This window comes from Urocitellus parryii, chromosome 4, assembly GCF_045843805.1.
Source record: "Urocitellus parryii isolate mUroPar1 chromosome 4, mUroPar1.hap1, whole genome shotgun sequence".
In the NCBI taxonomy this organism is placed as follows: Eukaryota; Metazoa; Chordata; class Mammalia; order Rodentia; family Sciuridae; genus Urocitellus; species Urocitellus parryii.
This window is the reverse complement of record NC_135534.1, coordinates 63,385,143-63,408,209: the sequence shown is the minus strand read 5'-3', so window position 1 is coordinate 63,408,209 and position 23,067 is coordinate 63,385,143. Positions and strand designations below refer to the sequence as shown.

The 23,067-nt window shown below is 40.2% G+C and overlaps 1 pseudogene; it reads right to left on the bottom strand.

Moving 5' to 3' along the window:
• Positions 1 to 18,499: 18,499 nt before the first annotated feature.
• Positions 18,500 to 19,510, bottom strand: LOC113191282 (la-related protein 1B pseudogene; annotated as a pseudogene).
• Between the last annotated feature and the right edge of the window lie 3,557 nt (positions 19,511 to 23,067).

The following is a 23,067-nucleotide window of genomic DNA, read 5'->3' as shown; positions in this document are numbered from 1 at the left end:
GGTCTGGCTGAGGTTGTCCGAGAATAGACAGCAAACTCAACATAGTCCCAACATTTGGCCTTGGGGTCAGGTATATCTAAAGTATACCATCCATTGTTATCGGATGAAGAGCCTTTATACCATTTTAGGTAACTAGAAGTCCACCCTTCAGGGTAACCAAGTGAGTGGTAAGAATAGCTACCACGTTCATCATGGAACCTGCATGACCAATAGGGGCACCCATTATATATCTCAGGCCACCAATGGCAATAGCCTTTGGTTTGATCAAAAAGGAAGCAAATGAAAGGTCAGTTCCAGCTACCAGGGATGAAGGGCCTGGAAAGTGACAATTTTAGGGAAATAGAGGTGCAGTTGTGGATGAAGCAAGTAGTTGCATCCACTTCGCGGACCTTCTGCATGCCATGTTCTGAGTATCGTTCCCGAAGAGTGAATAGATACATGGTAGGAGAGGAGGGTAAAGACCGGTCCTGACAGAGCACAGAAAATAAGCAGAGCACAAAAAACAAGTAGAGAGAGAAGACTGGGGTGTTGGGAAAGCTCATTGTGCCTTCTTTAAGAGAAATTGGGCTGTGGGGAACACCGTGTGAGCCGCAACTTAAAGGGGTGAGATGGGTGTGGAGAGCAGGAGTAAAGGGGAGGTTCAGGAGGTGATTCTTGGAGTTCCTCTGGGGTGGTCCTGTTGTCAGCAGGTGGGGCCTCCTGGTGACATGGCTTCAACCTAGAAATGTGAATCCAGGGAGTGAGATGGTTGTCTGGTAAGGAGAGTTTGGCGGCGGTGGGGGTACAGAGAATGACAGGATAGGGGCCTTCCCATTTTGGGGTAAGAGGCCCTTTCTCCTCTGGGGTATTATCATAGACTAGACTTCCAGGTGTTAAAGGAGGAGTGTTTGGAGAGGAGACTGGGTCCGGAAGAAGCCAGTCCTGATATTTCCAGAGTTCCGAGCGGAGATGAAACAAGAGAGGCAAAGACAAATCTCGGGTGAGAGGTCCTTGTGAAACGACCAACCCAGTGGGTATGAGAGGTCTTCCATACATTATCTCAAAGGGAGACAGTAAAGATGGTTTCTTAGGGAGAGCTCTGATTCGAAGCAAAGCCAAGGGAAGGAGTTTGACCCAGTCTAAGTTTAATTCCATTGTCAATTTGGTAAGGACTTCCTTCAGAGTCCGATTTACCCTTTCCACTTTCCCTGAAGCCTGGGGGCTATATGGACAGTGGAAATGCCACTTGAAGGAGAGGGCTTGAGAGACCTTTTGTGTGATCTTAGAAATAAACTCAGGGCCATTGTCAGATTGTAAGGAAGTGGGCATACCAAACCTGGGGATGATGTCTGTCAGTACCACTTGTCTCTTGAAGCTAAAATATGAATGCTTTCATGATATTGTCTATACCCTTGCCCTTGATTACCTTTCTTCTTTCTTTTCTTTTCTTTTTTTGTACTGGAAATTGAACACAGGGTACTTTACCAATGAGCTACATCATTCCCACTCTTTCTACTTTTTATTTTAAAACAGGGTCTTATTAAGTTGCCCAGGCTGGCCTGAAACTTACAATCCTTCTGTCTCAGCCTCCCGAGTTGCTGGCATTACAGCATGTGCCACTGTGCCTGACTTGATTAGTTTTCAAATAAGCACATGAGTGACCCAAGCATTTTGCCAGACTTCCTAAATGACCCAAAGCAGCTCAGTCAGGTGGAAATCTGGTCCATGCACGGTCTGCTGCAGTTGATGAGGTTTTAGAAGTATATATCAAAGGCTCTATCTTGTAATGCTTCTTTAGATCTTGGGGAAAAAAAGATCATTGACGGGAGATCTAGAGTCCTTAGGATCTGAGCTATGAGGTTTTAGGCTTTTTTGCTTTTTGTTCTTGTTGTTGTTTTTGGGTACTGAGTGAACTCAGGAGTGGTTGACCACTGTTAGGGTCTGTAAACAAGTCAAGATGGCGCCTGGCATTTTGCCAGAGGGAGTGGTTTGTGAAGTAATGCCAGCAAGCCATGAAGTGTGGAGATTCCTTATTGGTTGACTGCTGTATCTAGTTTATGTTAATTAAGATAAGCTGTGTGGAATGTATATATACCCTTCCTGTCCTACAATAACCGGCTCCCACTCCTGCTGTATCAATGTACACAAGTTGCTCGTCACCCCCTGGCTATTTTGCCTAGCCAGCCAGGCTGCGGCAGATGGTGGCCCATCCGGGGAGCCCTGGGACACTCGGGGGTAAGTGATGAAAAAAAAAGCTGCCCGTCCCTAGATAGGACGGGTGCAAATCTGCTCGTCCCTAGGCAGATAGGGTGAGAGGAAAAATGGCCATTTTGAGAAAATGGAGAAGATTGATACAGTATATTTGTGTCTTGTCTTGTCTCAGTGTATTGTATTGTCTTTGTGATGAAAATATGGAAGGGGTGTTAGGTAAATTGATAAGGGAAAGAGGCACCCCAGTGGAACCAAGAATAGTTAGGGCATGTGTTGATGGAAGCCCGGGAACTCTAGTCAGAAAGAAAAAGAAAGTTCAAAAGAAGAAGAATTATCAGGAAAAAAGTTGCAGCAAAAGGCTATTACTAAATACTTTTCGTTACCGGAGGGTGCGTTAATTGGCGAGGCGGCTGCCACGTGTGCGAGCCGGTCATGGCACAGCAAGGACTTTCCAAGCAAGGCAGTGGGCTCTTCCCTGCCCCCCACCTGGGGAGCGGGACGCCACTTCGAGAGCCCAAATCCAAACCTGACCCGGAGGCACAGTCTCTCGGGCTCTTGCTCTCTGTGCATGGAAGCAGTGTGAGTCCCGGACACTCCCCAGGGCCATCTGGGGCTGCCCGGGACGGGACGCTACAGCCGGCAGAATACGCTACCAGCGTCCCTGAAGTTTGATCATTTTCAAGGCCAGTAACTACAATGGTTCTCCCACACCTGGAAACTACTTCGGCTGAGAAATGGACGAGACTTCGGATCAAGCTAGCTGCCTGCAGAACTTACCTGGACTGTGAGTTAATCTATTGAGACACTGCTTTACCTGGACTGAGACAACAAACTGTAATCTACAACAAATTGTAACTCGGTATCTTTGCTAACGGTGTCATTGCTGGTATAATTTTTCCAAGGGCTTCTTGCATGGAGCCATCAATTGGCTTGGTATTGTGGCATTTTGTATCCTCCCCTTCTGCTTGTAGCAGATTATTTATGGTGTTTGTGTAAAAACCACTATGGTTGTTATTTAAATTAAACAAAAGGGGAAAATGTTAGGGTCTGTAAACAAGTCAAGATGGCGCCTGGCATTTTGCCAGAAGGAGTGGTTTGTGAAGTAACGCCAGTGAGTCACTAAGTGTTGAGATTCCTTATTGGTTGACTGCTGTATCTAGTTTATGTTAATTAAGATAAGCTGTGTGGAATATATATATACCCTTCCTGTCCTACAATAACTGGCTCCCACTCCTGCTGTATCAATGTACACAAGTTGTTCGTCACCCCTCAGTTATTTTGCTGCAGCCGGACTGTGGCAGACCACTGAGTTATATTACCAGCTCTTTTTATTTTGAGAAGGTCTCACCAAGTTGTTGAGGCTGGCCTTGAACCTGAAATCCTTTTGCTTCAGCTTCCTGAGACACTGGTTATATTTTAGTTCTCAATGATGCTAAGTTACAAAGGAGAGAGAAAAACTGGAAAGTTAGTTCAGAGAGTAATAGACACAAATTGAAGAAAACTGAAAGAATTGAAAATTTGGTTAAGTGTTAACAATTTGGGCATGGTATAGGATCCAGTCCAATTTATAGGTAGATAACAAAATTTTTTTCCCATAATAGAAGTCAATTATGTTTTTACCAGATAAGAGATTGTATATGCATTAGTCATCTGCAATTTTCAAATGGGAAAAATATTGTCAACACAATTAATGGAAGCAGAATCTGATAATCCAGAAGGATGTATCAACATTTTCTACTGAATTTTATTCTTAAAGTTATCCCTTCTGATTAAAGATGATCTCAAAAAACATTATTCTTGATCACAAAATAAGACTGGTCTCACTAGATTTGGCCTGATTATTTACAAGTTGTAGCCAGAAGTGTAATTTACCATCTAGGTTTTTAAAATAACTGTGTGGGGTTTTTTTATGTGTATGGTACTGGGCATTGAACCCAGGGGTGCTCTACTATCGAGCTAGGTTCCCAGCCTATATTGTTTTTCATTTGAGACAGGGTCTTGCTAAGTTGACCAGGCTGACCTGGAACTTTGGTTCTCCTGCCTCAGCCCCTGGAGTCACTAGGATTACAGGCATGTGCACCCAGCTACCTATATTAGCTTTTATTAGCTTTCTGCTTTTTAATAATACAATTCCTCAATGTGGCAAGAATAAGTATATTCATTAACAGACAGATTTATATAATATATATATATATATATATATATAAACCTTACATATATTATGTATGCATATATATGAAACCTTACATATATTATGTATGCATATATATGTATATATACATGGCTAGTAATTAATGTTCCAATAGTTTATCTTACTTAGAAATGATCTAAATTATGTGAAATTACCTAAATTAAGTGAACTGGAATTCTTAAAACATTTGAGTAAGTTTTTATGAATTTTTTTTCATATTGAAAGTAGTACTATTCCAATAAAATAACTTTAGGAATATTATGTGTGTTTGTATGTGTGTGTTTTTTTATCTCTAAACCAACCAGAATAAACTCTTTAAAGAAATTTATAATCCTACTTGGTAATATCATCCACAGATGGGAAAATATTACACATATATAACATATACACAGGTATATACATAAATATACAGGTAGACACAGAGAACATACAACTTCAATTCTAAAATTCTTGCTATGGGTTAAACATAAAACAAAACTCACTAGATCATATAATGAGCTGGCTCTCATATCCTGTTTTTGTCCCATCTTTTTTTTTAACCTGGTTTCTAGCAGATGGGGTAAGCTTACCGTGAGGGCTGAAGTTTTCCCACCAATATTCGTGGAGAAGACCTGTGCGATGGCCTTTGCCCTGATGTGTATGTGATCTACATTTCCAGGGAGGGACTGTAAAAGACCAAGCAACTGTTGAGTAATCTCCAAAGCCCTTGTGAGTGGATCAAACAGTAGACCTAGGGCTGGGGCTGGGGCTCAGTGGTAGAGCACTTGCCTAGCATGTGTGGGGCACTGGGTTTGATCCTAGCACTACACAAAAATGAACAAATAAAATAAAGGCATTATGTCCATGTATAACTAAAAAAAAAAGTATTTTAAAAAAAACCAAAGTCTAAAAAACAGTAGGCCTATTTGCAATTAACTTTTTTGGGGGTGGAGGGGCAGGTAGCAGGGATTGAACTCAGGGGGTACTCCGCCACTGAGCCACATCCCCAGCCCTATTTTGTATTTTATTTAGAGACAGGGTCTCACTGAATTGCTTAGCACCTCACATTTGCTGAGGCTGGCTTTGAATTTGTGATCCTCCTGCCTCAGCCTTCCCAGCCACTGGAGTTACAGGTGTGTGCTCCAGAGCCTGGCCAATTAACTTTCTTTGCCTCCGATTGCTCTTGGGGGCCCCTGAACACCTCAAGAGCCCTTGAGTTTTTAAAATTTTGTGGGAGATATGTTTTTCTACTTCTTTGAATCAAAAAAATATTAGCATATCACTGCTTGAATGAGATCTTGAGTCACAGGACTCAAAATCTCCTTACAGAATGAGGCAATTTGGAAAAACCCCATGTTCCTCTAGAGAGACCACTGAAATTCTAAGTTGTTTTTTAGTAAAATTTTTCCATCTTGGAGAATTAGATGGAATTAGAACAGCAATAGTGGAGCAAGTACCCTTTGAGGGCGAGATCTGAGGGACAGAAGTCAGACTGAGTTCCCATGAAACAAAATGAACACCTGTGAGTGAATGCTAAGAGCCCTGGGGGACCAAGGTTTCCCAGGAAAGACTCAGAATCTTTATTTCCACTCAGAAAGTCAGAAAGAGAAGACAGAGAATCAGAAGGAGAGGACAAAGTAAGGGGGAAATAAAGTCAAGTCCTTATCGAGCCGTGACAGACCACAGCGGTGGGAGCGCTGGGATAGGCATTGTGACTTGCAATCTTGGGTTCTGATCTCCCCAGCAAGGAAGGACACAAAGGGTTCAAGAAGCTGGTGTTAATATCTGAATGAAGACAGTGGAGTTGGAATGGCAGTTGACATTTCGGCTGAATCATGGCACCATTACCCTCAAGGAAAAGAATCGCACACTTGAGTCTACCAAGTGCCACCGCAATCCAGAGATGCTCAAAGCCTAAGCCAGAGACCTCTCAGGGGAGGGTGGGCAGCAAAAGAGGGTGGGCTACATGACTGTGGGATAAGGAAGAGGGGGACTGCTAAAAACTGCTGGGAGTAGTTCATAAGTCTGCATCAAGCATAGCAGGCCAAGGCAGGCCATGTGGTTTGTGGTCAGGCCCACGTAGGGTGCAGGACCCAGAATGAAGCAGACAAGTTGCAGTGTGGGAAGTTCATGCTCAGTTCAGGTCAACTCCAGTCTGACCAACCTTGTCAAATGCTGGTTGTCCGCCTCTCCCTATGGAAGCTTAGCTTATTAAACGGACCACCTGCTTTCAGATTGGCCCCCATATCACCCAGTGATCATTTCATCCATCAGATTCTCCTCCATGAGAAAGAGATCACCATTATTTTAACTTAAGAAGGAGAAAGCAGGACATGGTGGCGCATGCCTGTAATCCCAGTGGCTCAGGAGGCTGAAGCAGGAGGATTGCAAGTTCAAAGCCAGCCTCAGCAACTCAGCTAGGAACTAAGCAACTCGGTGAGAACCTGTCTCTAAATAAAAAATACAAAATAGGGCTGGGGAATATGGCTCAGTGGTTGAGTGGTCCTGAGTTCAATCCCTGGTACCAAAAAGGAAAAAAAAAAAAAAAAAAAGGAGAAAGACTGGGCCCTCCCGAGAGTAGGGGCAGGTCAGCTTTAGGGGAAGCCTTTGTGCTTTGTGCTTACGTCTTCTAACGTTTGGCTGAAAGTAGCATAAAACACAGCACAGCAACGGGGTAAACAAGGCAGACACTTGTTTTTCTCTCACACAAATGGGTCAGGAGGCAGGTATGGGGTGGGGCAAGGGGGCTGCTCAGAGAGACACCAGGGGCCCGGCCTTCAATCTTCATGATTACTCCATCCTACGGAGTGTGGGTTCTTATTCCAGGGGCAAATTGGGGTTTCTGTGTTCCAAGATATCTGATGGGGAATGGAAAAATAAAGAAGAAAGAATGAGCACTCACCATCTCTTAACCCATCATGTCCCCTCACCCTATATAGAATTAAATCTTTGGGAACGATCCTGAGGCTGCTAGAGGATGCTGCCCTGTATATCTCATTAGCCCAAACTTCTTCACATGGCTACACCTAACTTCAGAGGAAGCTGGGAAATACAGTGTTTGTTCTGGGAAAGAAGAATGGGGAGAGGGGAACCATATGCCCAGCTGAAAATGCTATTATTATTAAAGAAAAGTATTGAGGGATAACCAGGGCTGAGACCAGAAAGAGACCATTGAGGCATTTGCCTCAGACACAAAATTTAAGGGGTCACCAAAATGCTCAGTAACCCAGATAAATATTTGAATTACAGTATTTTTTTCATCAGTTGTAACCCATGGGGGATGTTGAATTAGGAGGAGGTTATGTACCTTTAGGGGCAGGGAGCATATAGGAAATCTCTGTCCCCTTTGCCCAATTTTGCTGTAAATCTTAAACCCCTCTAAAAAAATTAAGTATATTTAAAAAAAAAAAAAAAGAAATAAGCTGGGTACAGTGGCACATACCTGTAATCCCAGTGAATTGGGAGGTCAAGGCAGGAGGATTGCAAGTTTGAGGCCAACCTCAGCAATTTAGCAAGGCCCTAAGCAACTTAGTGAGACCCTGTCTCAAAATAAAAAAATAAAAAAGGCTGGAGATTTAGTTCTGTGATAAAGTGTCCTTGGGTTAAATCTTCAGTGCCAAAAAACAAAACAAAACAAAACAAAAAACCCCAAAGAATAGTTGCATAAAACATTACATATAGGTCCTTCTCCTCTCTCAGAGGACCTACTCTCTTCCTTAAGGATGTACTCTTTCCCTTTTCCCACCTCTTCAATAAATTTATGCCTCTTACTCTGAGTGAAGTGTCTGAAATCTTTCTGGCATGATTACAAGAATTGGGGTTTGAAGAGGGGGTACCCCACTGCTGCAGCTTTGTGACAGACCACTGCCCTGTGACATTTGGTGTTTATCACACAGTTATCATCAATTGCCCCAATTACTTTCTGTTATTTTTTTCCATTCCACTTTTTCTGAACCTCTCTGCTCCACCTCAAATTCTTGGTGACTAGAGGAAAAAATCTTGTGTTCCTTTGGCTAGTAAGGACCAAAAGATCTCTTGATTGGAACTCAGATGCTGAATTCTTATCTCCTTAGAGATAAGAGTGGAAACCTTCATCCTTGATTCTTTTAGGGGCAAAGTTCTCCTATGAGTAATTGAAGGGTTCTTGATAAGGGTACTACATGTGTAGAATCTGAAGGATAATGATCATGAGATTTTTGAACCGCAACACACGTTAGGGTAAAGAGACCTTTTTTCCTTTCTCTTACCCTCTCGTTTTTATGTGTGGATCAACAGATCATCACTGTGGAACCTCACTCCAGGCTCAAATCAGTGGGAACTCTAATTTACATGTAAGCATAATCCCTGCCCTAGGTAGGTCTCATCTGGTTACCCGTCAACTGTCATCATGGACTTCTGGATTGCCCTGTTGCTAAATATCCTTAACTTTCCCTGCCCCGTCTGGTAGAGAACAAGGACTTCTGTCACTCCCCACCCCAACTTCACCCTATCTCAGCAGGAAGCACCCAGATCTAATTCATGCCCAACTGCCCTAAAGGGGGTTGGGAGGACAGTTAGTTAGCTAGCCAGGCATGAGCCAGTTAGCAGGGAAAAGACAATGAAGGGTGACTGAAAACCACAGGGAGTCTTATCTGATAGGTAAGCACTTGGAAAATGGGGGCCTAGTATGTCAAAACCTTCCCAGCCTCAGTTATATCCCCTCTAAAAGAAAACCAAACTATTATTTCAAGATCATGTCACACCCTACCAAGTGGCCTAGACCTTCCCTTATCACAAAACTATCACAACCCCCAATCACCCTGGCAACTAAAACATCAAGACCCTCACTAGGAAGCTTCAAAGGGTAATAAACTGATTAAGGGGGCAATAAAATGAAGCAGAAACAGGGGGACTCAATTTTCTTGAAATCTCCAATTCTGTGAACACTGCACCATCCTCTCTTGGAGGCAGTCCATGCAATTCCTATGCCGTCACTCAAAGGTCAAAAAGTGGACCTGGATAGGACTCTCTGGAAACTTCCCTGGGACTCCCAATAAAACTGGAGAGCAGGAGGGACACACCATCCTCCTCCTCTCTGAGAGGACCCACTCTCTCCCTTGAGAGTGTTCCTTTTTCCCCTTTCCTGGCCCTTTTAAAAAGCTCATTCCTGTTACTCTGGAAAAAAAAAAAAAATATATATATATATATATATATATATATATATATATATATATATATTTATAATTGTATTGTTGAATTTATATAAAAACATGATATATGTTAGTAAAATGGCTCAAAGGAGGAGGGAGGGAACGAAGCTATATTTGAATAAGAAAATGACATTAGAAGGTAACTCAGATCCAAAGGCAGAAATGAATAGTATTGACCAGGAATGGTGGCACATGCAGGTAATCCCAAGGACGCTGGAGGTTGAGGCAGGAGTTTTAGAAGTTCAAGGCCAGCCTGGGCAACTTAGCAGAGGGTGCTGGGGATGTAGCTCAGTGGTAAAACACCCCAGGATTCAATCCCCAGTACTGAAAAGAAAAAGAACTGGAAATGGTAAACATGTAGCTTAATATAAAAGACTATATAAATACAGTTTTTTCTTCTTATAGATTCTCTAAAACAAAAATAAGATTGTGAAAAGCAATAATTGTGACACTTTATTGGGTGTTAAAAAGAGATGATAAATATCAATTATGGCTCTGGCACCAGCTGCAGCAGCAGGAATTGTAGCTCTTTTCTAATCTTCTCATGCTAAATCTTTGCAGAGATGGCAGCTGCAAAGACTTGTGACGGATGGGATTTAACAGAGGGTATTAGAGGATCTCAAGTGCTATACCTCCAGCCCAGGCTCTGGATCCCTGCCCAGTCAACTGAGGAGCTGTGCAAACCACACACTCACATATGCGCCACCCAGGAGCAAAGGGAAGTTAATGCCCTGTGGAGGAACTTTTGACAAATGGCAGACAGGACTCAATAGATCCACGCTTTCCCCTTCTGTTCATTAAGTGGCTAATATTGGATTGTGCTTCAAAAGGGTTCTAACATGGTCACATGGGATAGCAAAACTAGTCACTCACAAGGGCACCTCAATAATTCACCCCTATATTGGTGTTCCTGTTTCCTCTCTTGCACGCTATCACCTGCTCTTGATCCCTGTGGTCAAACGCCCAAATAAATTAGAACCCAGGCTAGACAATTCACTTCTTTAAGTATAATCTTAAGTAATTTTCCAAAAGAAGAGGTATGAAGAATAGCATCTTGCAAGTCTGAAAATGTTTCTATTCCACCCCTTACCTGACATTGATTGGCTAAATGTAAAATTATTGATTGAAAGTAATTTCCACTCAGAAGTTTGAAGGAACTCTGCAGGTTTCTTTTAATTTCCGAGCTATTCATGAAAAAATTTGGATATGGATTCCATTGGATTTAATCTTTTGGAGGCCTCTATTTCCCTTACTTGTGCTCCCCTCTGTAAGCTTTCAGAATCTTATATTTATTCTTGGATTTCTGAAATTTCACAATAACATATATAGATATGAACCTTTCAATTCTTTGTTCTGGGAAATTGGTGGACCTGTTTGATAAGGATACTTGGTTTTTAACATCTTGGAAAATTTCTTTTCTTGTTCTCTGATGATTTCTTGTCTTTGTTTTTCCTCTTTTAAAAAAGTATTTTTAATAGAGATTGAGCCTTCTGGATTGATTATCTATTTCTATTATCTTTCTTTCATGTTTTCTGATTCCTTGTCTTTGTTCTACCTCCTGGGAGATTCACAATGAATTTGTCTTCAATCTTCTATTGAATTTATTAAAAACTTGGCAAACATTTTTAATGTCCAAGGCTGCATTCTTGTCTTCTGATTATTTCCCCTCTCAAACCTTCAACATTTTAATAATTTTTTGAAGGACAGGTTTAGGTTCACAGAAAAGCTGACAGGAAGGTGCATAGGTATTCTATGTTCCTGTGACTGATACACTTTTTTGTCCTCCCCAATTGCTAATGTCCCCATCAGTTTCTTCACTTTATATAACATCTTGTTCTTGTTTTAGATCATTCATTCTCCTTAATCTTGCAGACTTCGCTTAAATGTCTATCCACTTATATTTAATAATAAAACCATGGGGAGTTGACTTGGGGGCTTTGGGTACGTGGACTGGGTTTATTTATTTGCACTTTATCTAGATGTGATCCAACACCCAGCAGCCAAGAGCAGACATCTTCTCCCTGGAGTCATTACACATTAGTGGCTATTTCTGGTTCTGACTCAGCTGCATGGGCCTCAACGTTCTTTTCCTAGAGAAAAGCCAGGGGAGATGGGGTTGGGTCAAAGCACAACTTCTTTAAATGAGTTAGAGTAATGTCAGTATGTGACTGCTGTGCCCCTCCCCTGACTCAGGCAATGGCAAGGCCCTACTGAGGTGAATGGCGCCAGGCGTCCATCCTCTGGAGGAGCACAGTATATTTCTGGGAATGGGCTGGTTTGTTTTTGTATTCCTTTAATAAGTATAGTTGCGACTTCTCATATGACCATTAAGTATGAAGGAAAAAACATGACTTTCCCAATTAATGCAACTACTTCTAAAGAATGGATCTGTTTGCTCTAAATGCAATGATTCAGCTGTGGAGCATAAATTGTTAACGTTTAATTAAAAAATCCCTGTAGGAAAAACAGTCAAGGAAGTTTTTGAGAAATTCAATTAAAATCTAGAGAAGAAGAATTAATGTTAAGAAGACAGATTAGTGCTTAGTACAGGGCAACTTGTTCTTGTTCCTGTGCACAATGGTTTGTGCTCTTACTCTTGTTTGATTAAAATTAATAGCCTCTGTTTTCAAGTTAACCACTTGCCGTCACCGTGGCCCCGGTTCCAGTCAGTAAGTCAAGAAAGAATAGTCAAGGTATAGGCCAATAGTCTGGGACATTTTAACTATTATTAAAAGTTAACTAAGCAGAAACAGCTCAAAGCAAAACGCAAACTGAAAGGAAAAATGCTTGCTTATGCATAAGCCAAGATACATTCTTGTATTCTAATTGTAGCTACGTACTTTGTTTCTTTGAATAATAATTGATAATTATTATTAATCATGTTATAATAATTATTATTAATAATTAATAATAATAATTCCTGGTTTAACCACAAAGTACTGTGAGCCTGCCAAAATGAAAAGTATATATGATTAACTTCACAAGTAAAAATTGGGATTCAGCACCTTCACTTTTGTGTCTGTGTTGTTTCTCTACCCCCTTTCGCTGACTCCTCACCATCCGTTTGTCTCCTGAGACCCTCTGTTGGAGCTGGACTCTGACTTGTGACCAGGGCTCAGATGTTTTTGATGGATCCTCTGTACCACACTTTGTCATATCATTCCCAATTACTTGTATCCATTGAAGGAGAATCTTCATTTATGGTCTTGTTCTCTTTTCCATGAAAAGTAGCTTACCAAACTTTGGCTTGTTTCTCCCAGGACTTAGTATGTGAGCTAAGGGTCTATTTTTTAGCTCAATGCACACAACCACAGTCAAAAATTTAGGAAATATTTTCTACCTTAAGGAATTCAGAGACTTGCATGGCAGGAGCCCTCTATGACACATGGCTGATGGCAATTCATGTTCTTTTTTTTGGGGGGGTGGTACCAGGGATTGAACTCAGGGGCACTCAACCACTGAGCTACATCCCCAACCCTATTTTGTATTTTATTTAGAGACAGGATCTCATTGAGTTGCTTAGCACCTCGCCATCATTGAAGCTGGTTTTGAACTTGTGATCCTCCTGCCTCAGCCTCCCAAGCCGCTGAGATTACAGGCATGTGCCACCACGCCCTACATTCATGTTTTTGTTGTTGTTGTTGTTTTGTTTTTTTAAATCAGTGACTATTGGGCAGGAACTGCTTAAGTAACTCTTAATGGTTAGGTTTCATTCTAGAAGCTGGAATTGTACTTATGCAAATACCAGTAAGTAAACAGTAGAGAGACGGTATCCAGAGAGGTTGGGAAAAAGGCCCTATGAATATCTGGAGGAGAGAAAAAGTAATTACTAGAAACTTTGAACATTTCTCAATCTCTATGACCCTGGTTCTGAAATGAAAGAGAATGTGACTGCACAAAAATGTTTATAGAGTGTCCTTTGGAACAGTGTTAAAAGTCAGGAGCAGCCTGATGTCTAAAACCAGAGAAGCAGTTAGCAGTTGAATACTATGTAGTCTCTAAAGTGATGACTATGCAAAAATGTAGGTGCTTATATTTGTATGTGAAATTAAGACTATAAAGAAACTGGAACTAAAAATAGTTTTGTGTTGGGATGTTTGGACTTAGGAGTGAAATTTTAAATTATTTTCTTTTTTATGATATTCTGAGTTGGTTCTTTTACAAATACCGAAAGCTTAGCTTTGCCTTTATCTCTCTTCCACATTTGCACAGTTTTTGACAGATAGACAGCCAGCAAACCTTAATTCTACACAGAAGAAGGAAACCACAGGCAGGGGGTTTGGACTCCTTTGCGGTTTGGCTACATCCTCTGAACTGTGGGTAGCACAGTGTTTCTTCTGACTGCTTCCTCTCCTATTCCAACCTCATTCTTCTAATGAAGCAAAATGAGGCAGATAATATCTTGGCTTCCTACCTGTAAGTCCACTGACTAGTAGCTGAGAGAAGTTTTCTTTGGGAAACTTGATTCCCAAGCTTCCTGTGGGTTTTTGGATCTCTCCTCGCTCTCTCTCTCTTTCCCCAGGCACAATGTTCCCCCTCCCTTCAGCTGCAGAAATGCCCTGGCTAATCTCAGCTATTTCCATATTCATTTTTAAAGCATCAGTATCAAGTTCCATGAAAACTCTGTTGGGGCTTTTATTGGAATCACATTGAGCTTGCAGATGAATTTAGGGGAAATTGATATCCTTATAAAGATTTTTCTCTGTAGAGATCTTGAAAAACTTCTGGTAGATTTATGAGTCCTCAGAACTTAATATTCTTTGATATACCTGTATTCTTTTTTGTTTTAATTGCATTTCCTAGCTACTTCTTGCTAGTGTATAGAAAAACAACTGACTTGAGGATCTGATATCTATAAACGGCTATAATATTTCTAATAACTTATCAGCACATTTGTTTGGGTTTGTTACTTTCAAACAGTGACATTTCTCTGCCCTTATTTCCAACACTTTGACCTTAATATCCTTTTTCTTTGTTGTATTGTACTGACTAGAATCTCCCACATCATATTAAATAAAAATAATGATAACAGGTGTTCTGGTGTACCTTTCCTGGCTTTAGAGGAATGTTTCTAAGTTTCTCCATTTGGAATGAGGCTTCTCTGGGTGTTTAAGAAAAAGCGCAGATTTAAAAATAATTAAAATAGAGGAAGACTAATAGATTAGAGGAATTGGATGGGTAAAGGAGGAGGGAAAGGAAGGGGGTAGTACTGGAGTCTGAAGTGGAGCAAATTATACTATATGCCTTTATGACTATGCCAAAATGAACCCCACAATTATAAATAACTATTATGCACTAATAAAAATGTTTTTAAAGGTGCAAATTTTCTATTCTATTCTTATTTTTCTGCAATCTCAATCATGATTGAGAGCTGAATTTTTGCAAAGGATTTTTCTGACCAATTGACATTAATATGCCTTTTTTTACCCTCTCTTTTAACTAGTTAATACAATGATTTACATTTGGGATTTTCTAATATTAAACCAGCTTTGCATACCTGGGTTAAATTCAACAAAGCAATGGGCAATTTTTTTGTGTGTGTATGTGTCTGTGTGTGTGTGTGTGTGTGTGTGTGTATATATATATATATATATATATATATATACACACATTCTTGAGTTAGATTTGCTAATGGCTTAAGAATTTTTTATATTCATATTCATGAGTGGACTGGGCCTATAATTTTCCTTTTTTGGATATATCTCTGTTTGATTTGGTATATCATGACTGAATTAGTCAGGGTTTCCAGAGAACTAGAACCAAAAGAATGTGTTTACAAGGAGGTATGTAGGTAGTAGGTAGGTAGGTAGGTAGATGGATTGTAAGGAATTTGGTTCATGTGAATATGCAGGTGGGTAAGTCCCCAGATCTTCAGAATGAGTGGCAAGCTGGAAACCCAGGGGATCCAGTGGTTTAGTTTCAACCTGAGCCTGAGCCTGAAGTCCTGAGAACCAGGAGAGTAGAATGGTGCAGTTCCCTGTCTAATGTCCATCATTTTTTCTAATATCCAAGAGATAATATTACTTATTTTAAATTCACAGACTTAATTTACTTTTTTTTTTTTGTGGTGCTGGGGATTGAACCCAGGGCCTTGGGCATGCATTTGGAGCCAGCCCAAATTCACAGACTTAATTTTTTAAAATAGGTTTTAGTTTACAGAAAAATTGGATAGATAATGCAGGAAGCTGTGTATTCTCTACACAAAATTTCTTCTATTATGAGCATCTTACTTTAGTTGGTATATTTATTTCAATTAAAGAGCCCTTACTGATACATTATTATGGACCAAAGTCTATAGTTTATTCATATTTCCCTAATTTTTACCTCATGACCTTTTTCTGTTTTGGGTTCCCACCAGGATATCTTAACACTCGCATGCCAGGCGAGTGTACTACTGCTTATTCTTTCTCTGTCCCTTCCACTGTACTGTTGAGTGTATCCACCGAGTAATTTTTAGTCTGTGTTATTATATTTCTCAGTTTTAAATTTTCCACTTGTGTCTTTTTCATATCTTTACTCTCTTTGTGAGACATCCTGTTTTTTATGTTGGTAAGGTGTTCATAATTGCTCATTAAGGCATTTTTATGATGCTGTTTTATCTTTGTCAGGTAATTCTAAAATCTCCGTCACCTTGCTATTGGCATCTATTAATTGTCTTTTTTAAATTCAGTTTGAGGATCTTCCTGATTCTTGATTTGTATTGTGGATGAAATGTTTCTTCCTCCTTAGGTTCACAAATTGAACCTCTAACCTCAATGCGATGGCATTTGTGTGTGGGGCCTTTGAAAGGTAATTAGGGTTACATGAAGTCATGAGGGTAGGGTCTTGGTCTGATGGGTTTAATGCCCTTATAAGAAGAGGCACCAAAATGTTTGCCCCCTCTCCCTCTATTTGAGCACAGAGGGAAGGCCACAGAGGGCCTAGTGAGAAGGCGGTCATCTGTAAGCCAAGGAAGAGAGAGAGCCCTCACCAAGAACCAAACTGGCCAGTTCTTTCATCTGGAGACCTCTCAGCCTCCAGAACTTGAGAAGTAAATTCATTTAAGTACCCAGTCTTGTTATGGCAGCCTGAGCAAACTAATATAGGATAACAAGTGATTTTCTATTTAAACATGGAAAATATAGGCATTATGAGACTTAGGATTTTATTTAAACCTTTTTCAGCTGGAGTTTTTTATGATATTTCTCTAGCAATGTAAGGTATATGTGTGTTTGCTGTTACCACCTCATTATTGCCAGAAGCAGGTAGAAGTTCAAGTTCCCCACCCAGTCTCCAGCCTCCACTCCATTTATATGAATGGAGGAGGGCTCCTCACTCCTGCCTTGTGGAAATGGGATATCAGCACCTGACACCACCACCCCCATTCTCCCTGGCACCAGCAATAGGGTGAGAGCCTTGTTACTGCTCAGCAGGGATGAAAGTCCCAGCTCCTAACTTAGCCTTCTCTCACTTTTCCCCAGCAGGGAGCTGGGTGGAGACATTCACACCACCCGGCTTGGCCTTTGCAGACGTGTTTGGTGTCTGGCTGGAGTACAGTAGTTCTATGCTGCTGCTTTTCTGGTTTTTTGGCTAGACACAGCAGGCTTTAGTCTAGGCTTTTGGAGTCTGTGCCCATTGGCATTTCTGGGATACATGAGGTACAAAGAAAATGAAGGGAACTCATCACTGTATCATTCCTTCTACGAAAGTCCTTACCTGGTCTGTCTTCTTCTTTACTTCTTTCAGAGTCTTTGGTTTATTTTACATAATTGAGGATTTAGTTGTAGTCAATAGGACGAGTGGAAATGGTTACACCCATTCCATCTTCAGGGAAACCTATATATTGAATTTTTAAATTATCATTATTTTCTGACTGTGTTCCTAAAAAGTCTATTTTTTCTTTAGTTCCAAGTTTGCCTGGTAACTCCTTATAATTACATAATTCTTATTTCCTGCACATGTTTTAAAGCATTTCTGTTGTTTAATCAAAATTATGAAACATGTTATGTCTGACAATGTCATTACTGAGATTTCTTTTGAATTTCTTTCTTTTTTATGATTTTATTCTTATAATTTTATTAATGTTGTATAAATGGTTAATGAACAGGTATCATCAATTTGACTGACCTAAATTAACCATCCTGTGGGAAAAGTATTTATATTATCCAACTCCCCAGTGATTGTTCATAAACTGGTTTAAAATGTCATCTTGGAACCCAAGTTTAGACAATAAAAAAGAAAAAAAATTAACTTTTACAGTTGGCCATTATATCTTCAAAAAACAAACACCCACAATGTCACATTTCTTCAACTTCAAAAACACTTACCCAAATTGCTTGCTGGCATTAGAAGCACAGAACTGACAAAGGAGTACAAGATAAAAATATCTGTGAAACTGTCCATCAATTAATGCTTCACCGAAGGGCAGGACTCATACTGATGTATCAAAAGTACATTTTGAAGAGTCATGGAACAAAATATCTTTGTTCATTTCTTAAATTTATTGCTCCTTTAGCATCTGCATTAATAAATCTTACAGTCCCTGTGCAGCATCTTAACATGTGAGTTATGTAATTCACCATAGTTAAGGACAAATCAATAGCAAAAAAAAAAAAAAAAAAAAAAAAAAACAACCTAGCAGTCCGGGAAACACTACTCAGTCCTCTCTTTTTCTGCTTTTTTGACCTGGACACAAGTACATACACTTGGAAACAAAACACATAACCTTGCAGTATTTCTATAATGATAATAATTAACTTCCCCTGCAAATAAAGTAGCCCATGGGGCCTAAGTCCAGTCACACAGAAAAGGGCAGGCAGCTCCTTGAATAACAGCAGCAGTTCTCTGGTCTCTCATCATCACGAAGGTAGTCATCTCTGCCGTTGTGCCACCTGAGGGGATGGCAATGGACACTCTTGCACAGAAGACAGTCTGATGGCTTTCATCCCTGCAGCCCAGCTCATATCAATATTTACAATGCATTTGAGTCACCTGTTTCACTGCACATTCCCATCAGATAACAACCAGAGTATCCGTAGATCATCACCTTGACTGTATGTGAGCAAAAGTCTTGGCCTGGTTTGAACTCTGGGCAATCAATCATTCATTTTCTATTGGTAGCACATTTTTGGGAGGAGGGCCTGGATTGGCCATTTTTTCTGGTTCTATCTTTTGCCCCATTTTCTCATCCACAACTTCTACTTCTGCGCTGTTCTTCAAAGTCTCTAGAATGAGATTAAGGTCTATGGTGAGAGCCTAGACATGGTGAAATCCAGCAATCATGGAAACAGGCAAGAAATCCTGTTCATCCATCCTTCTCCAAAGAAAGAAGTCATATTCCAAGTTTTGCATACTGAAGTGATATTCAACTTGGCACTTACATGTTAGGCAGTGTTTCTTCCACAGGATACACCCATACATCTGTGTCGTCATTGTAATACATCACCCTGGGGGGTTAAGTTCTGTTTGATACGGCTGATTTGTCCTTTCATCATGCTCTCAGTAACCATTCAAATAATCAAAGTTCACTTGAGGGTCTCCTCTGCCCGTCCTCTTCCTCAGCCTCTAAAAGGACCTCGGTTACCATCCCCTCTCTCCTTACACTGGATGTGCCTCTTGATCATCTCTTTTCTCTGTTTCTCTTCCAACCTCTCCTTCATTGATTGCTTCACTGAGCCTCATCCTCTCTGACATTTTCAACAGAACCATCTAATTGTGTTTCTTGGTTTTCTTTGCTCTCACTGTTACTTCTCTTTTCAACCTTCTCTACTTTTTCTTTTCTGATTTGTGGCTTCTTATTTCCCTGGCTGTTGACACGCTAAGACTGTAAAAAGTTTTTTCCAGTGTTCACTAATTCTCCTGGTATTGGCCAATTTGCTATATCACTGAAGTCACTGGCCTTGTTAGTTTTCCTTGTCTTGAGTTTTCTGGCTTTTATAACTTTGGAGGAACCAAGCTCAGCTGCCTTCTTGCCAGGCCACATGCAGCAGCTGACCCCTTCCTTCTGAATCTCTTCTGATGTCACTTCTGCTACTTCTTGCCGATGGCATCTTATTTCTTTATGTGGTTACTTTTCTTTTTAATTTTATTTCTGAGACTTAAAAAGATTTTTTAATTGAAATATAACTTACAGGGCCTGGGGTTGAACTCAGTTGTAGAGCACTTGTCTAGCACGTGTGGGGCACTGGGTTTGATCCTCAGCACCACATCAAAATAAATAAATGAAATAAATGCATTAGGTCCATCTACAACTAAAAAAGAAATGAAAAAAAAAATATAACTTAGATCACTAAAGTGCATGAATTTTAAGCTCTATAACTTCATTTTACCCATGGAATGATCACCTAGATCTAGATAAAGACTATTTCTGGCATCCCAGAAGAGTCCCTTGTGCTTTCTCCCAATCAGTACCTACGCCAAAAGTAACCACTCTTCTGATATCTGTCGCCATGCATATGTTTTTACTGTTTTTGAATGTCATATAAATAGAATCATAGAATTTGAACTTTTTATATCTAGCTTCTTCCACTTAACATTAAATCTTTGAGGTTCATTCATGATTTTCAGGTATCATGTTTGTAGTTCATTATTTCTCATTGGTGAGAAAGGCTTGTATCCTAAGTCGGTCCCACAAGTCCACTTGGTAAAGACTTGGTTCTGCTGTGGCACTATTGGAAGGTGGTGGAGCCTTTAAGAAGTGGGGCTTAATGGGAGGTCCTTGGGTCACTGGGGATATGTCTGCAAGGGATAGTATACCGTGGCCCCTTCTTTTTCTTTTGCTTCTTGTCCATTCGGTGAGGAATTTTGCTTTGCTATATAATAAACTGTCACAAGCCCAAAGTGATAGTGTCAATCATGGACTGAAACTACTGAAACCATGTGCCAAAGTAAATCTTTTTTCTTTTTAAGTTGATTATCTGAGATATTTGTTATAGTAGCAAAAAGCTGACTTACACTTTTTCAGATCTATCATATATTTGTATGCAGTATATATGTATATTGATGTTAATATATGATATTTTGAGCTGGGTATGGCGGCACATGCCTGTAATGGCAGCTACTCAGGAGGCTGAGGTTGGAAGATCACAAATCTTGCCTGGGCAACTTAGAGAGACCCTGTCTCAAAATATAAAATAAAAAGGGAAAAAGGCTGGGATGTAGCTCAGTAGTAGAGTGCCCCTGGGTTCAATTTGCAGTGTAAAATATATACATATATAATTTAATTTATATACATATAATATAAGCAGCCTAGAATGATTCATGTATACATATGTTGCAAATATCTGTTCCTAGTTTTTTTCCTCCCTTTTGCTCTCTTACTATTGACTTTTGATGATCAGAAGGTTTTTTTTGTTTGTTTGTTTGTTTTTTATACTAGGTATTGAACCCAGGGGTGCTACTAAGCTACATCTCCAGCCCTTTTTGTTTTTTATTTTGAGACAGGGTCTCATTAAGTTGCTAAACAATCTTCCTGCCTCAGCCTCTGGAGTCACTGGGATTACAGGTGTGTACCACTGCAGCCAACCAACAGAAGTTCTTAATTTAAATGAAATTCGACTGATCAACCTTTTAAGTTCTTTTTAAGAAATGTTTTCCATCTATATTCTTCTAGAAACTTGATTGATTTGTTTTAGTTTCATATTGAAGTCTAGGGTCCATAATAAATTAATTTTGATAATTCGGAAAAGGTGTCAAGGTTTAGTTATCTCATCAATGCATTTTAATTTTTTCCATATTTTTATTGATGAATTATATTTGTACATAATGGTGGAATTTGTTGTTATATATTTGTACAGGCACACAATATAACAATATAATTTGGCCAATATTATTCCCCAGGATTTCTCCTTTCCCTCCTCTCCTCCCTTCTCCCAGTTCTTCTGTTTTGTTTCATTTTGGGATGCGGGGGCCTTTCCCCTACTGTACTGATCTCCCTTGGATTTTCTTGAGATTCCCTCACCTTTCTTTTCCTTTTTCTTCCTCATGAGAGAAAACATACAACCCTTGACTTCCTGAGTATATTACTTCACTTCCATCCATTTTCCTGCAAATGACATAATCTCACTCTTTATGGCAGAATAAAACTCCATTGTGTACATATACCACATTTTCTTTATCCCTTTGTCTGTTGATAGATACCTAGGCTGGTTCCATAGTTTGGACACCTAAGTTTGGTTCCATTGTCAACTGTGCTGCTATAAAACATGATCTGCCCATTTATTTAAAAACATGCTAATAAACTGGAGTGTAGTCTTTGTCATAAATCCCACACATACGTTTATGTCTGTTGCTGGGCTCTCTATTCTACTTTTTAGGTTGATTTGTTCTTTGTTGCTGTTGTTCCCAGAGGAGCAATAAAAAGTTGTATAAAGGAAATGTGGATGAGTCCTGTGACCTTCTCTCTGAGAGGTATTTATCTCTCCTCCATGGGTTTTTTTTTTTTTTGTTGTTGTTGTTGTTGTTTTGTTTTTTTGGTACCAGGGATTGAGCCCAGGGGCACTTAACCACTGAGCCACATCCCTGGCCCCTTTTTTTATATTTTATTTAGAGACAGGGCCTTGCTAAGTTGCTGAGGCTGGCTTCAAACTCGTGATTCTTCTGCCTCAGCCTCCCAAGCCACTGGGATTACAGATGTGTGCCACCATGCCCGGCTCTTCCATGGTCTTACACGTGCATGTCCACATAGTGTGAACATACTGAAGTTTTTTAATGATGTGGGGAGATGCTTACTTGCAAACTACAGAGATTAGAATACAAATTTAACATGTAAAACTCTATGACAGTGATAATTACTAGAAGTTAGCCTTTACCAGGTAAGATGCTCTGCTAAGCGCTTTATATGTATTAACTCATGTAATCCTCACTACAGCCTTAAAGGATGGGGCAATTTTGCTTCCATTTTCCAGATGATGAAATGGAACACAGAGAAAGTGGAATTGCCCAGTGACACCACCAATACACAGTGGACCTAGAATTCAAACCCAGGTTGCCTGGTTTCAAAGTTCATACTGGTATCCAAAAGTGCTTAGCCCAAGATACATGCTATTTATCTCTTATTACTCTTTACCCTTCCGGCTATTAGGGACAGTGCTTTTCTAGCCTCCAGGCCTTTTCATTCATAGTTTAGACAGTTTCTTCTTGACTTACTGCTCAGTCAGCTGCTCTTCAACATTGAATTCAGTCTAAATGTCCCATTACCACGGAGGCCTGTCCTGACTTCTTACACAAGGCTGGCTTTCCCTGAACAATCTTACAACTTCCTGTCTTGTGCTTCTCCTTTCCAGCCCTGGACACATTTTTATTCATATTTCCTTGGCTGAGTTATTTAAACAGCTGTCTTTCCTGTTCCTTTTCCTCTTCTGTGGGCTTCATGAAAGCAAGGTCTGGGTCTGTCTTCTTCACCTTTGGATGCTCAGAACAGTTCCTGATGCACAGTAGTGCATGCAAGACTCCTGTTGTGTAGCAGGACAGCAAAGAGGCCAAAGGAGGCAGAGCTTGGAGATCCCTTTCTCTGTGTTCCAAGTTGGATACAGTGGAAGG